This window comes from Periplaneta americana, chromosome 17 (genome assembly GCF_040183065.1).
Source record: "Periplaneta americana isolate PAMFEO1 chromosome 17, P.americana_PAMFEO1_priV1, whole genome shotgun sequence".
Lineage (NCBI taxonomy): Eukaryota > Metazoa > Arthropoda > Insecta > Blattodea > Blattidae > Periplaneta > Periplaneta americana.
Window position 1 is genome coordinate 119603621 of NC_091133.1, and position 14599 is coordinate 119618219.

Here is a 14599-nt window from a genome sequence, read left to right on the forward strand (position 1 = left end):
AATATTTGAGTCTCTAATTCCGGAAATAATGGCCATACCGAGGAACGGGATGCGGCCCTGTATTCCCCCTTGACTTACTTCTTACACGATAGCATCAAAATGGCAATCGCGAACACTTTCGGCCCTGTATTCCGCCGACATTCTAGCCGTCATAACTCCGCAGTACGTGTACTTAGAACAAAGCTGATGAGTGCGTTGAATACAGCTCGTCGAACTCTATCTTCAGTATAAAGGACAACTCTCTATCCCCGCGCGTTTGGACGGGAGAGGCCGCCAAAATTTCAAAAAATGGTCATTTTGACCTTCCAAAACAAACTTTTTGCTACACAAGGAGAACGAAGTGGCTTAGAGGCCCGCCCTTTTAACTGTAGCATCCCCGCATCTTCCATAGTAATCACCGCAAAAATCCAGCAAATCCGTCGCACTTTTTTCTAGCCCCAATTTTTGGGTACCTAAAATATTTGAGTCTCTAATTCCGGAAATAATGGCCATACCGAGGAACGGGGTGCGGCCCTGTATTCCCCCTTGACTTACTTCTTACACGATAGCATCAAAATGGCAATCGCGAACACTTTCTGATTTTCGAGAAAAAAAGGGGAAGGGTTTAAACCACTATTCCGCCGACATTCTAGCCGTCATAACTCCGCAGTACGTGTACTTAGAACAAAGCTGATGAGTGCGTTGAATACAGCTCGTCGAACTCTATCTTCAGTATAAAGGACAACTCTCTATCCCCGCGCGTTTGGACGGGAGAGGCCGCCAAAATTTCAAAAAATGGTCATTTTGACCTTCCAAAACAGACTTTTTTCTACACAAGGAGAACGAAGCGGCTTAGAGGCCCGCCCTTTTAACTGTAGCATCCCCGCATCTTCCATAGTAATCACCGCAAAAATCCAGCAAATCCGTCGCACTTTTTTCTAGCCCCAATTTTTGGGTACCTAAAATATTTGAGTCTCTAATTCCGGAAATAATGGCCATACCGAGGAACGGGATGCGGCCCTGTATTCCCCCTTGACTTACTTCTTACACGATAGCATCAAAATGGCAATCGCGAACACTTTCTGATTTTCGAGAAAAAAAGGGGAAGGGTTTAAACCACTATTCCGCCGACATTCTAGCCGTCATAACTCCGCAGTACGTGTACTTAGAACAAAGCTGATGAGTGCGTTGAATACAGCTCGTCGAACTCTATCTTCAGTATAAAGGACAACTCTCTATCCCCGCGCGTTTGGACGGGAGAGGCCGCCAAAATTTCAAAAAATGGTCATTTTGACCTTCCAAAACAGACTTTTTTCTACACAAGGAGAACGAAGCGGCTTAGAGGCCCGCCCTTTTAACTGTAGCATCCCCGCATCTTCCATAGTAATCACCGCAAAAATCCAGCAAATCCGTCGCACTTTTTTCTAGCCCCAATTTTTGGGTACCTAAAATATTTGAGTCTCTAATTCCGGAAATAATGGCCATACCGAGGAACGGGGTGCGGCCCTGTATTCCCCCTTGACTTACTTCTTACACGATAGCATCAAAATGGCAATCGCGAACACTTTCTGATTTTCGAGAAAAAAAGGGGAAGGGTTTAAACCACTATTCCGCCGACATTCTAGCCGTCATAACTCCGCAGTACGTGTACTTAGAACAAAGCTGATGAGTGCGTTGAATACAGCTCGTCGAACTCTATCTTCAGTATAAAGGACAACTCTCTATCCCCGCGCGTTTGGACGGGAGAGGCCGCCAAAATTTCAAAAAATGGTCATTTTGCCCTTCCAAAACAGACTTTTTTCTACACAAGGAGAACGAAGCGGCTTAGAGGCCCGCCCTTTTAACTGTAGCATCCCCGCATCTTCCATAGTAATCACCGCAAAAATCCAGCAAATCCGTCGCACTTTTTTCTAGCCCCAATTTTTGGGTACCTAAAATATTTGAGTCTCTAATTCCGGAAATAATGGCCATACCGAGGAACGGGGTGCGGCCCTGTATTCCCCCTTGACTTACTTCTTACACGATAGCATCAAAATGGCAATCGCGAACACTTTCTGATTTTCTGATTTCCGCCGACATTCTAGCCGTCATAACTCCGCAGTACGTGTACTTAGAACAAAGCTGATGAGTGCGTTGAATACAGCTCGTCGAACTCTATCTTCAGTATAAAGGACAACTCTCTATCCCCGCGCGTTTGGACGGGAGAGGCCGCCAAAATTTCAAAAAATGGTCATTTTGACCTTCCAAAACAGACTTTTTTCTACACAAGGAGAACGAAGCGGCTTAGAGGCCCGCCCTTTTAACTGTAGCATCCCCGCATCTTCCATAGTAATCACCGCAAAAATCCAGCATATCCGTCGCACTTTTTTCTAGCCCCAATTTTTGGGTACCTAAAATATTTGAGTCTCTAATTCCGGAAATAATGGCCATACCGAGGAACGGGATGCGGCCCTGTATTCCCCCTTGACTTACTTCTTACACGATAGCATCAAAATGGCAATCGCGAACACTTTCGGCCCTGTATTCCGCCGACATTCTAGCCGTCATAACTCCGCAGTACGTGTACTTAGAACAAAGCTGATGAGTGCGTTGAATACAGCTCGTCGAACTCTATCTTCAGTATAAAGGACAACTCTCTATCCCCGCGCGTTTGGACGGGAGAGGCCGCCAAAATTTCAAAAAATGGTCATTTTGACCTTCCAAAACAAACTTTTTGCTACACAAGGAGAACGAAGTGGCTTAGAGGCCCGCCCTTTTAACTGTAGCATCCCCGCATCTTCCATAGTAATCACCGCAAAAATCCAGCAAATCCGTCGCACTTTTTTCTAGCCCCAATTTTTGGGTACCTAAAATATTTGAGTCTCTAATTCCGGAAATAATGGCCATACCGAGGAACGGGGTGCGGCCCTGTATTCCCCCTTGACTTACTTCTTACACGATAGCATCAAAATGGCAATCGCGAACACTTTCTGATTTTCGAGAAAAAAAGGGGAAGGGTTTAAACCACTATTCCGCCGACATTCTAGCCGTCATAACTCCGCAGTACGTGTACTTAGAACAAAGCTGATGAGTGCGTTGAATACAGCTCGTCGAACTCTATCTTCAGTATAAAGGACAACTCTCTATCCCCGCGCGTTTGGACGGGAGAGGCCGCCAAAATTTCAAAAAATGGTCATTTTGACCTTCCAAAACAGACTTTTTTCTACACAAGGAGAACGAAGCGGCTTAGAGGCCCGCCCTTTTAACTGTAGCATCCCCGCATCTTCCATAGTAATCACCGCAAAAATCCAGCAAATCCGTCGCACTTTTTTCTAGCCCCAATTTTTGGGTACCTAAAATATTTGAGTCTCTAATTCCGGAAATAATGGCCATACCGAGGAACGGGATGCGGCCCTGTATTCCCCCTTGACTTACTTCTTACACGATAGCATCAAAATGGCAATCGCGAACACTTTCTGATTTTCGAGAAAAAAAGGGGAAGGGTTTAAACCACTATTCCGCCGACATTCTAGCCGTCATAACTCCGCAGTACGTGTACTTAGAACAAAGCTGATGAGTGCGTTGAATACAGCTCGTCGAACTCTATCTTCAGTATAAAGGACAACTCTCTATCCCCGCGCGTTTGGACGGGAGAGGCCGCCAAAATTTCAAAAAATGGTCATTTTGCCCTTCCAAAACAGACTTTTTTCTACACAAGGAGAACGAAGCGGCTTAGAGGCCCGCCCTTTTAACTGTAGCATCCCCGCATCTTCCATAGTAATCACCGCAAAAATCCAGCAAATCCGTCGCACTTTTTTCTAGCCCCAATTTTTGGGTACCTAAAATATTTGAGTCTCTAATTCCGGAAATAATGGCCATACCGAGGAACGGGGTGCGGCCCTGTATTCCCCCTTGACTTACTTCTTACACGATAGCATCAAAATGGCAATCGCGAACACTTTCTGATTTTCGAGAAAAAAAGGGGAAGGGTTTAAACCACTATTCCGCCGACATTCTAGCCGTCATAACTCCGCAGTACGTGTACTTAGAACAAAGCTGATGAGTGCGTTGAATACAGCTCGTCGAACTCTATCTTCAGTATAAAGGACAACTCTCTATCCCCGCGCGTTTGGACGGGAGAGGCCGCCAAAATTTCAAAAAATGGTCATTTTGACCTTCCAAAACAGACTTTTTTCTACACAAGGAGAACGAAGCGGCTCAGAGGCCCGCCCTTTTAACTGTAGCATCCCCGCATCTTCCATAGTAATCACCGCAAAAATCCAGCAAATCCGTCGCACTTTTTTCTAGCCCCAATTTTTGGGTACCTAAAATATTTGAGTCTCTAATTCCGGAAATAATGGCCATACCGAGGAACGAGGTGCGGCCCTGTATTCCCCCTTGACTTACTTCTTACACGATAGCATCAAAATGGCAATCGCGAACACTTTCTGATTTTCTGATTTCCGCCGACATTCTAGCCGTCATAACTCCGCAGTACGTGTACTTAGAACAAAGCTGATGAGTGCGTTGAATACAGCTCGTCGAACTCTATCTTCAGTATAAAGGACAACTCTCTATCCCCGCGCGTTTGGACGGGAGAGGCCGCCAAAATTTCAAAAAATGGTCATTTTGACCTTCCAAAACAGACTTTTTTCTACACAAGGAGAACGAAGCGGCTTAGAGGCCCGCCCTTTTAACTGTAGCATCCCCGCATCTTCCATAGTAATCACCGCAAAAATCCAGCAAATCCGTCGCACTTTTTTCTAGCCCCAATTTTTGGGTACCTAAAATATTTGAGTCTCTAATTCCGGAAATAATGGCCATACCGAGGAACGGGATGCGGCCCTGTATTCCCCCTTGACTTACTTCTTACACGATAGCATCAAAATGGCAATCGCGAACACTTTCTGATTTTCGAGAAAAAAAGGGGAAGGGTTTAAACCACTATTCCGCCGACATTCTAGCCGTCATAACTCCGCAGTACGTGTACTTAGAACAAAGCTGATGAGTGCGTTGAATACAGCTCGTCGAACTCTATCTTCAGTATAAAGGACAACTCTCTATCCCCGCGCGTTTGGACGGGAGAGGCCGTAAAAATTTCAAAAAATGGTCATTTTGCCCTTCCAAAACAGACTTTTTTCTACACAAGGAGAACGAAGCGGCTTAGAGGCCCGCCCTTTTAACTGTAGCATCCCCGCATCTTCCATAGTAATCACCGCAAAAATCCAGCAAATCCGTCGCACTTTTTTCTAGCCCCAATTTTTGGGTACCTAAAATATTTGAGTCTCTAATTCCGGAAATAATGGCCATACCGAGGAACGGGGTGCGGCCCTGTATTCCCCCTTGACTTACTTCTTACACGATAGCATCAAAATGGCAATCGCGAACACTTTCTGATTTTCTGATTTCCGCCGACATTCTAGCCGTCATAACTCCGCAGTACGTGTACTTAGAACAAAGCTGATGAGTGCGTTGAATACAGCTCGTCGAACTCTATCTTCAGTATAAAGGACAACTCTCTATCCCCGCGCGTTTGGACGGGAGAGGCCGCCAAAATTTCAAAAAATGGTCATTTTGACCTTCCAAAACAGACTTTTTTCTACACAAGGAGAACGAAGCGGCTTAGAGGCCCGCCCTTTTAACTGTAGCATCCCCGCATCTTCCATAGTAATCACCGCAAAAATCCAGCAAATCCGTCGCACTTTTTTCTAGCCCCAATTTTTGGGTACCTAAAATATTTGAGTCTCTAATTCCGGAAATAATGGCCATACCGAGGAACGGGATGCGGCCCTGTATTCCCCCTTGACTTACTTCTTACACGATAGCATCAAAATGGCAATCGCGAACACTTTCTGATTTTCGAGAAAAAAAGGGGAAGGGTTTAAACCACTATTCCGCCGACATTCTAGCCGTCATAACTCCGCAGTACGTGTACTTAGAACAAAGCTGATGAGTGCGTTGAATACAGCTCGTCGAACTCTATCTTCAGTATAAAGGACAACTCTCTATCCCCGCGCGTTTGGACGGGAGAGGCCGCCAAAATTTCAAAAAATGGTCATTTTGCCCTTCCAAAACAGACTTTTTTCTACACAAGGAGAACGAAGCGGCTTAGAGGCCCGCCCTTTTAACTGTAGCATCCCCGCATCTTCCATAGTAATCACCGCAAAAATCCAGCAAATCCGTCGCACTTTTTTCTAGCCCCAATTTTTGGGTACCTAAAATATTTGAGTCTCTAATTCCGGAAATAATGGCCATACCGAGGAACGGGGTGCGGCCCTGTATTCCCCCTTGACTTACTTCTTACACGATAGCATCAAAATGGCAATCGCGAACACTTTCTGATTTTCGAGAAAAAAAGGGGAAGGGTTTAAACCACTATTCCGCCGACATTCTAGCCGTCATAACTCCGCAGTACGTGTACTTAGAACAAAGCTGATGAGTGCGTTGAATACAGCTCGTCGAACTCTATCTTCAGTATAAAGGACAACTCTCTATCCCCGCGCGTTTGGACGGGAGAGGCCGCCAAAATTTCAAAAAATGGTCATTTTGACCTTCCAAAACAGACTTTTTTCTACACAAGGAGAACGAAGCGGCTCAGAGGCCCGCCCTTTTAACTGTAGCATCCCCGCATCTTCCATAGTAATCACCGCAAAAATCCAGCAAATCCGTCGCACTTTTTTCTAGCCCCAATTTTTGGGTACCTAAAATATTTGAGTCTCTAATTCCGGAAATAATGGCCATACCGAGGAACGAGGTGCGGCCCTGTATTCCCCCTTGACTTACTTCTTACACGATAGCATCAAAATGGCAATCGCGAACACTTTCTGATTTTCTGATTTCCGCCGACATTCTAGCCGTCATAACTCCGCAGTACGTGTACTTAGAACAAAGCTGATGAGTGCGTTGAATACAGCTCGTCGAACTCTATCTTCAGTATAAAGGACAACTCTCTATCCCCGCGCGTTTGGACGGGAGAGGCCGCCAAAATTTCAAAAAATGGTCATTTTGACCTTCCAAAACAGACTTTTTTCTACACAAGGAGAACGAAGCGGCTTAGAGGCCCGCCCTTTTAACTGTAGCATCCCCGCATCTTCCATAGTAATCACCGCAAAAATCCAGCAAATCCGTCGCACTTTTTTCTAGCCCCAATTTTTGGGTACCTAAAATATTTGAGTCTCTAATTCCGGAAATAATGGCCATACCGAGGAACGGGATGCGGCCCTGTATTCCCCCTTGACTTACTTCTTACACGATAGCATCAAAATGGCAATCGCGAACACTTTCTGATTTTCGAGAAAAAAAGGGGAAGGGTTTAAACCACTATTCCGCCGACATTCTAGCCGTCATAACTCCGCAGTACGTGTACTTAGAACAAAGCTGATGAGTGCGTTGAATACAGCTCGTCGAACTCTATCTTCAGTATAAAGGACAACTCTCTATCCCCGCGCGTTTGGACGGGAGAGGCCGCCAAAATTTCAAAAAATGGTCATTTTGCCCTTCCAAAACAGACTTTTTTCTACACAAGGAGAACGAAGCGGCTTAGAGGCCCGCCCTTTTAACTGTAGCATCCCCGCATCTTCCATAGTAATCACCGCAAAAATCCAGCAAATCCGTCGCACTTTTTTCTAGCCCCAATTTTTGGGTACCTAAAATATTTGAGTCTCTAATTCCGGAAATAATGGCCATACCGAGGAACGGGGTGCGGCCCTGTATTCCCCCTTGACTTACTTCTTACACGATAGCATCAAAATGGCAATCGCGAACACTTTCTGATTTTCTGATTTCCGCCGACATTCTAGCCGTCATAACTCCGCAGTACGTGTACTTAGAACAAAGCTGATGAGTGCGTTGAATACAGCTCGTCGAACTCTATCTTCAGTATAAAGGACAACTCTCTATCCCCGCGCGTTTGGACGGGAGAGGCCGCCAAAATTTCAAAAAATGGTCATTTTGACCTTCCAAAACAGACTTTTTTCTACACAAGGAGAACGAAGCGGCTTAGAGGCCCGCCCTTTTAACTGTAGCATCCCCGCATCTTCCATAGTAATCACCGCAAAAATCCAGCAAATCCGTCGCACTTTTTTCTAGCCCCAATTTTTGGGTACCTAAAATATTTGAGTCTCTAATTCCGGAAATAATGGCCATACCGAGGAACGGGGTGCGGCCCTGTATTCCCCCTTGACTTACTTCTTACACGATAGCATCAAAATGGCAATCGCGAACACTTTCTGATTTTCGAGAAAAAAAGGGGAAGGGTTTAAACCACTATTCCGCCGACATTCTAGCCGTCATAACTCCGCAGTACGTGTACTTAGAACAAAGCTGATGAGTGCGTTGAATACAGCTCGTCGAACTCTATCTTCAGTATAAAGGACAACTCTCTATCCCCGCGCGTTTGGACGGGAGAGGCCGCCAAAATTTCAAAAAATGGTCATTTTGCCCTTCCAAAACAGACTTTTTTCTACACAAGGAGAACGAAGCGGCTCAGAGGCCCGCCCTTTTAACTGTAGCATCCCCGCATCTTCCATAGTAATCACCGCAAAAATCCAGCAAATCCGTCGCACTTTTTTCTAGCCCCAATTTTTGGGTACCTAAAATATTTGAGTCTCTAATTCCGGAAATAATGGCCATACCGAGGAACGGGATGCGGCCCTGTATTCCCCCTTGACTTACTTCTTACACGATAGCATCAAAATGGCAATCGCGAACACTTTCTGATTTTCGAGAAAAAAAGGGGAAGGGTTTAAACCACTATTCCACCGACATTCTAGCCGTCATAACTCCGCAGTACGTGTACTTAGAACAAAGCTGATGAGTGCGTTGAATACAGCTCGTCGAACTCTATCTTCAGTATAAAGGACAACTCTCTATCCCCGCGCGTTTGGACGGGAGAGGCCGCCAAAATTTCAAAAAATGGTCATTTTGACCTTCCAAAACAGACTTTTTGCTACACAAGGAGAACGCAGTGGCTTAGAGGCCCGCCCTTTTAACTGTAGCATCCCCGCATCTTCCATAGTAATCACCGCAAAAATCCAGCAAATCCGTCGCACTTTTTTCTAGCCCCAATTTTTGGGTACCTAAAATATTTGAGTCTCTAATTCCGGAAATAATGGCCATACCGAGGAACGGGGTGCGGCCCTGTATTCCCCCTTGACTTACTTCTTACACGATAGCATCAAAATGGCAATCGCGAACACTTTCTGATTTTCGAGAAAAAAAGGGGAAGGGTTTAAACCACTATTCCGCCGACATTCTAGCCGTCATAACTCCGCAGTACGTGTACTTAGAACAAAGCTGATGAGTGCGTTGAATACAGCTCGTCGAACTCTATCTTCAGTATAAAGGACAACTCTCTATCCCCGCGCGTTTGGACGGGAGAGGCCGCCAAAATTTCAAAAAACGGTCATTTTGACCTTCCAAAACAGACTTTTTTCTACACAAGGAGAACGAAGCGGCTTAGAGGCCCGCCCTTTTAACTGTAGCATCCCCGCATCTTCCATAGTAATCACCGCAAAAATCCAGCAAATCCGTCGCACTTTTTTCTAGCCCCAATTTTTGGGTACCTAAAATATTTGAGTCTCTAATTCCGGAAATAATGGCCATACCGAGGAACGGGATGCGGCCCTGTATTCCCCCTTGACTTACTTCTTACACGATAGCATCAAAATGGCAATCGCGAACACTTTCTGATTTTCGAGAAAAAAAGGGGAAGGGTTTTAAACCACTATTCCGCCGACATTCTAGCCGTCATAACTCCGCAGTACGTGTACTTAGAACAAAGCTGATGAGTGCGTTGAATACAGCTCGTCGAACTCTATCTTCAGTATAAAGGACAACTCTCTATCCCCGCGCGTTTGGACGGGAGAGGCCGCCAAAATTTCAAAAAATGGTCATTTTGCCCTTCCAAAACAGACTTTTTTCTACACAAGGAGAACGAAGCGGCTTAGAGGCCCGCCCTTTTAACTGTAGCATCCCCGCATCTTCCATAGTAATCACCGCAAAAATCCAGCAAATCCGTCGCACTTTTTTCTAGCCCCAATTTTTGGGTACCTAAAATATTTGAGTCTCTAATTCCGGAAATAATGGCCATACCGAGGAACGGGATGCGGCCCTGTATTCCCCCTTGACTTACTTCTTACACGATAGCATCAAAATGGCAATCGCGAACACTTTGTGATTTTCGAGAAAAAAAGGGGAAGGGTTTAAACCACTATTCCGCCGACATTCTAGCCGTCATAACTCCGCAGTACGTGTACTTAGAACAAAGCTGATGAGTGCGTTGAATACAGCTCGTCGAACTCTATCTTCAGTATAAAGGACAACTCTCTATCCCCGCGCGTTTGGACGGGAGAGGCCGCCAAAATTTCAAAAAATGGTCATTTTGACCTTCCAAAACAGACTTTTTTCTACACAAGGAGAACGAAGCGGCTCAGAGGCCCGCCCTTTTAACTGTAGCATCCCCGCATCTTCCATAGTAATCACCGCAAAAATCCAGCAAATCCGTCGCACTTTTTTCTAGCCCCAATTTTTGGGTACCTAAAATATTTGAGTCTCTAATTCCGGAAATAATGGCCATACCGAGGAACGGGGTGCGGCCCTGTATTCCCCCTTGACTTACTTCTTACACGATAGCATCAAAATGGCAATCGCGAACACTTTCTGATTTTCGAGACATTCTAGCCGTCATAACTCCGCAGTACGTGTACTTAGAACAAAGCTGATGAGTGCGTTGAATACAGCTCGTCGAACTCTATCTTCAGTATAAAGCACAACTCTCTATCCCCGCGCGTTTGGACGGGAGAGGCCGCCAAAATTTCAAAAAATGGTCATTTTGACCTTCCAAAACAGACTTTTTTCTACACAAGGAGAACGAAGCGGCTCAGAGGCCCGCCCTTTTAACTGTAGCATCCCCGCATCTTCCATAGTAATCACCGCAAAAATCCAGCAAATCCGTCGCACTTTTTTCTAGCCCCAATTTTTGGGTACCTAAAATATTTGAGTCTCTAATTCCGGAAATAATGGCCATACCGAGGAACGGGGTGCGGCCCTGTATTCCCCCTTGACTTACTTCTTACACGATAGCATCAAAATGGCAATCGCCAACACTTTCTGATTTTCGAGAAAAAAAGGGGAATGGTTTAAACCACTATTCCGCCGACATTCTAGCCGTCATAACTCCGCAGTACGTGTACTTAGAACAAAGCTGATGAGTGCGTTGAATACAGCTCGTCGAACTCTATCTTCAGTATAAAGGACAACTCTCTATCCCCGCGCGTTTGGACGGGAGAGGCCGCCAAAATTTCAAAAAATGGTCATTTTGACCTTCCAAAACAGACTTTTTTCTACACAAGGAGAACGAAGCGGCTCAGAGGCCCGCCCTTTTAACTGTAGCATCCCCGCATCTTCCATAGTAATCACCGCAAAAATCCAGCAAATCCGTCGCTCTTTTTTCTAGCCCCAATTTTTGGGTACCTAAAATATTTGAGTCTCTAATTCCGGAAATAATGGCCATACCGAGGAACGGGGTGCGGCCCTGTATTCCCCCTTGACTTACTTCTTACACGATAGCATCAAAATGGCAATCGCGAACACTTTCTGATTTTCGAGACATTCTAGCCGTCATAACTCCGCAGTACGTGTACTTAGAACAAAGCTGATGAGTGCGTTGAATACAGCTCGTCGAACTCTATCTTCAGTATAAAGGACAACTCTCTATTCCCGCGCGTTTGGACGGGAGAGGCCGCCAAAATTTAAAAAAATGGTCATTTTGACCTTCCAAAACAGACTTTTTTCTACACAAGGACAACGAAGCGGCTCAGAGGCCCGCCCTTTTAACTGTAGCATCCCCGCATCTTCCATAGTAATCACCGCAAAAATCCAGCAAATCCGTCGCACTTTTTTCTAGCCCCAATTTTTGGGTACCTAAAATATTTGAGTCTCTAATTCCGGAAATAATGGCCATACCGAGGAACGGGGTGCGGCCCTGTATTCCCCCTTGACTTACTTCTTACACGATAGCATGAAATTGGCAATCGCGAACACTTTCTGATTTTCGAGAAAAAAAGGGGAAGGGTTTAAACCACTATTCCGCCCACATTCTAGCCGTCATAACTCCGCAGTACGTGTACTTAGAACAAAGCTGATGAGTGCGTTCAATACAGCTCGTCGAACTCTATCTTCAGTATAAAGGACAACTCTCTATCCCCGCGCGTTTGGACGGGAGAGGCCGCCAAAATTTCAAAAAATGGTCATTTTGACCTTCCAAAACAGACTTTTTTCTACACAAGGACAACGAAGCGGCTCAGAGGCCCGCCCTTTTAACTGTAGCATCCCCGCATCTTCCATAGTAATCACCGCAAAAATCCAGCAAATCCGTCGCACTTTTTTCTAGCCCCAATTTTTGGGTACCTAAAATATTTGAGTCTCTAATTCCGGAAATAATGGCCATACCGAGGAACGGGGTGCGGCCCTGTATTCCCCCTTGACTTACTTCTTACACGATAGCATCAAAATGGCAATCGCGAACACTTTCTGATTTTCTGATTTCCGCCGACATTCTAGCCGTCATAACTCCGCAGTACGTGTACTTAGAACAAAGCTGATGAGTGCGTTGAATACAGCTCGTCGAACTCTATCTTCAGTATAAAGGACAACTCTCTATCCCCGCGCGTTTGGACGGGAGAGGCCGCCAAAATTTCAAAAAATGGTCATTTTGACCTTCCAAAACAGACTTTTTTCTACACAAGGAGAACGAAGCGGCTTAGAGGCCCGCCCTTTTAACTGTAGCATCCCCGCATCTTCCATAGTAATCACCGCAAAAATCCAGCAAATCCGTCGCACTTTTTTCTAGCCCCAATTTTTGGGTACCTAAAATATTTGAGTCTCTAATTCCGGAAATAATGGCCATACCGAGGAACGGGATGCGGCCCTGTATTCCCCCTTGACTTACTTCTTACACGATAGCATCAAAATGGCAATCGCGAACACTTTCTGATTTTCGAGAAAAAAAGGGGAAGGGTTTAAACCACTATTCCGCCGACATTCTAGCCGTCATAACTCCGCAGTACGTGTACTTAGAACAAAGCTGATGAGAGCGTTGAATACAGCTCGTCGAACTCTATCTTCAGTATAAAGGACAACTCTCTATCCCCGCGCGTTTGGACGGGAGAGGCCGCCAAAATTTCAAAAAATGGTCATTTTGCCCTTCCAAAACAGACTTTTTTCTACACAAGGAGAACGAAGCGGCTTAGAGGCCCGCCCTTTTAACTGTAGCATCCCCGCATCTTCCATAGTAATCACCGCAAAAATCCAGCAAATCCGTCGCACTTTTTTCTAGCCCCAATTTTTGGGTACCTAAAATATTTGAGTCTCTAATTCCGGAAATAATGGCCATACCGAGGAACGGGGTGCGGCCCTGTATTCCCCCTTGACTTACTTCTTACACGATAGCATCAAAATGGCAATCGCGAACACTTTCTGATTTTCTGATTTCCGCCGACATTCTAGCCGTCATAACTCCGCAGTACGTGTACTTAGAACAAAGCTGATGAGTGCGTTGAATACAGCTCGTCGAACTCTATCTTCAGTATAAAGGACAACTCTCTATCCCCGCGCGTTTGGACGGGAGAGGCCGCCAAAATTTCAAAAAATGGTCATTTTGACCTTCCAAAACAGACTTTTTTCTACACAAGGAGAACGAAGCGGCTCAGAGGCCCGCCCTTTTAACTGTAGCATCCCCGCATCTTCCATAGTAATCACCGCAAAAATCCAGCAAATCCGTCGCACTTTTTTCTAGCCCCAATTTTTGGGTACCTAAAATATTTGAGTCTCTAATTCCGGAAATAATGGCCATACCGAGGAACGGGGTGCGGCCCTGTATTCCCCCTTGACTTACTTCTTACACGATAGCATCAAAATGGCAATCGCGAACACTTTCTGATTTTCGAGAAAAAAAGGGGAAGGGTTAAACCACTATTCCGCCGACATTCTAGCCGTCATAACTCCGCAGTACGTGTACTTAGAACAAAGCTGATGAGTGCGTTGAATACAGCTCGTCGAACTCTATCTTCAGTATAAAGGACAACTCTCTATCCCCGCGCGTTTGGACGGGAGAGGCCGCCAAAATTTCAAAAAATGGTCATTTTGACCTTCCAAAACAGACTTTTTTCTACACAAGGAGAACGAAGCGGCTTAGAGGCCCGCCCTTTTAACTGTAGCATCCCCGCATCTTCCATAGTAATCACCGCAAAAATCCAGCAAATCCGTCGCACTTTTTTCTAGCCCCAATTTTTGGGTACCTAAAATATTTGAGTCTCTAATTCCGGAAATAATGGCCATACCGAGGAACGGGATGCGGCCCTGTATTCCCCCTTGACTTACTTCTTACACGATAGCATCAAAATGGCAATCGCGAACACTTTCTGATTTTCGAGAAAAAAAGGGGAAGGGTTTAAACCACTATTCCGCCGACATTCTAGCCGTCATAACTCCGCAGTACGTGTACTTAGAACAAAGCTGATGAGTGCGTTGAATACAGCTCGTCGAACTCTATCTTCAGTATAAAGGACAACTCTCTATCCCCGCGCGTTTGGACGGGAGAGGCCGCCAAAATTTCAAAAAATGGTCATTTTGACCTTCCAAA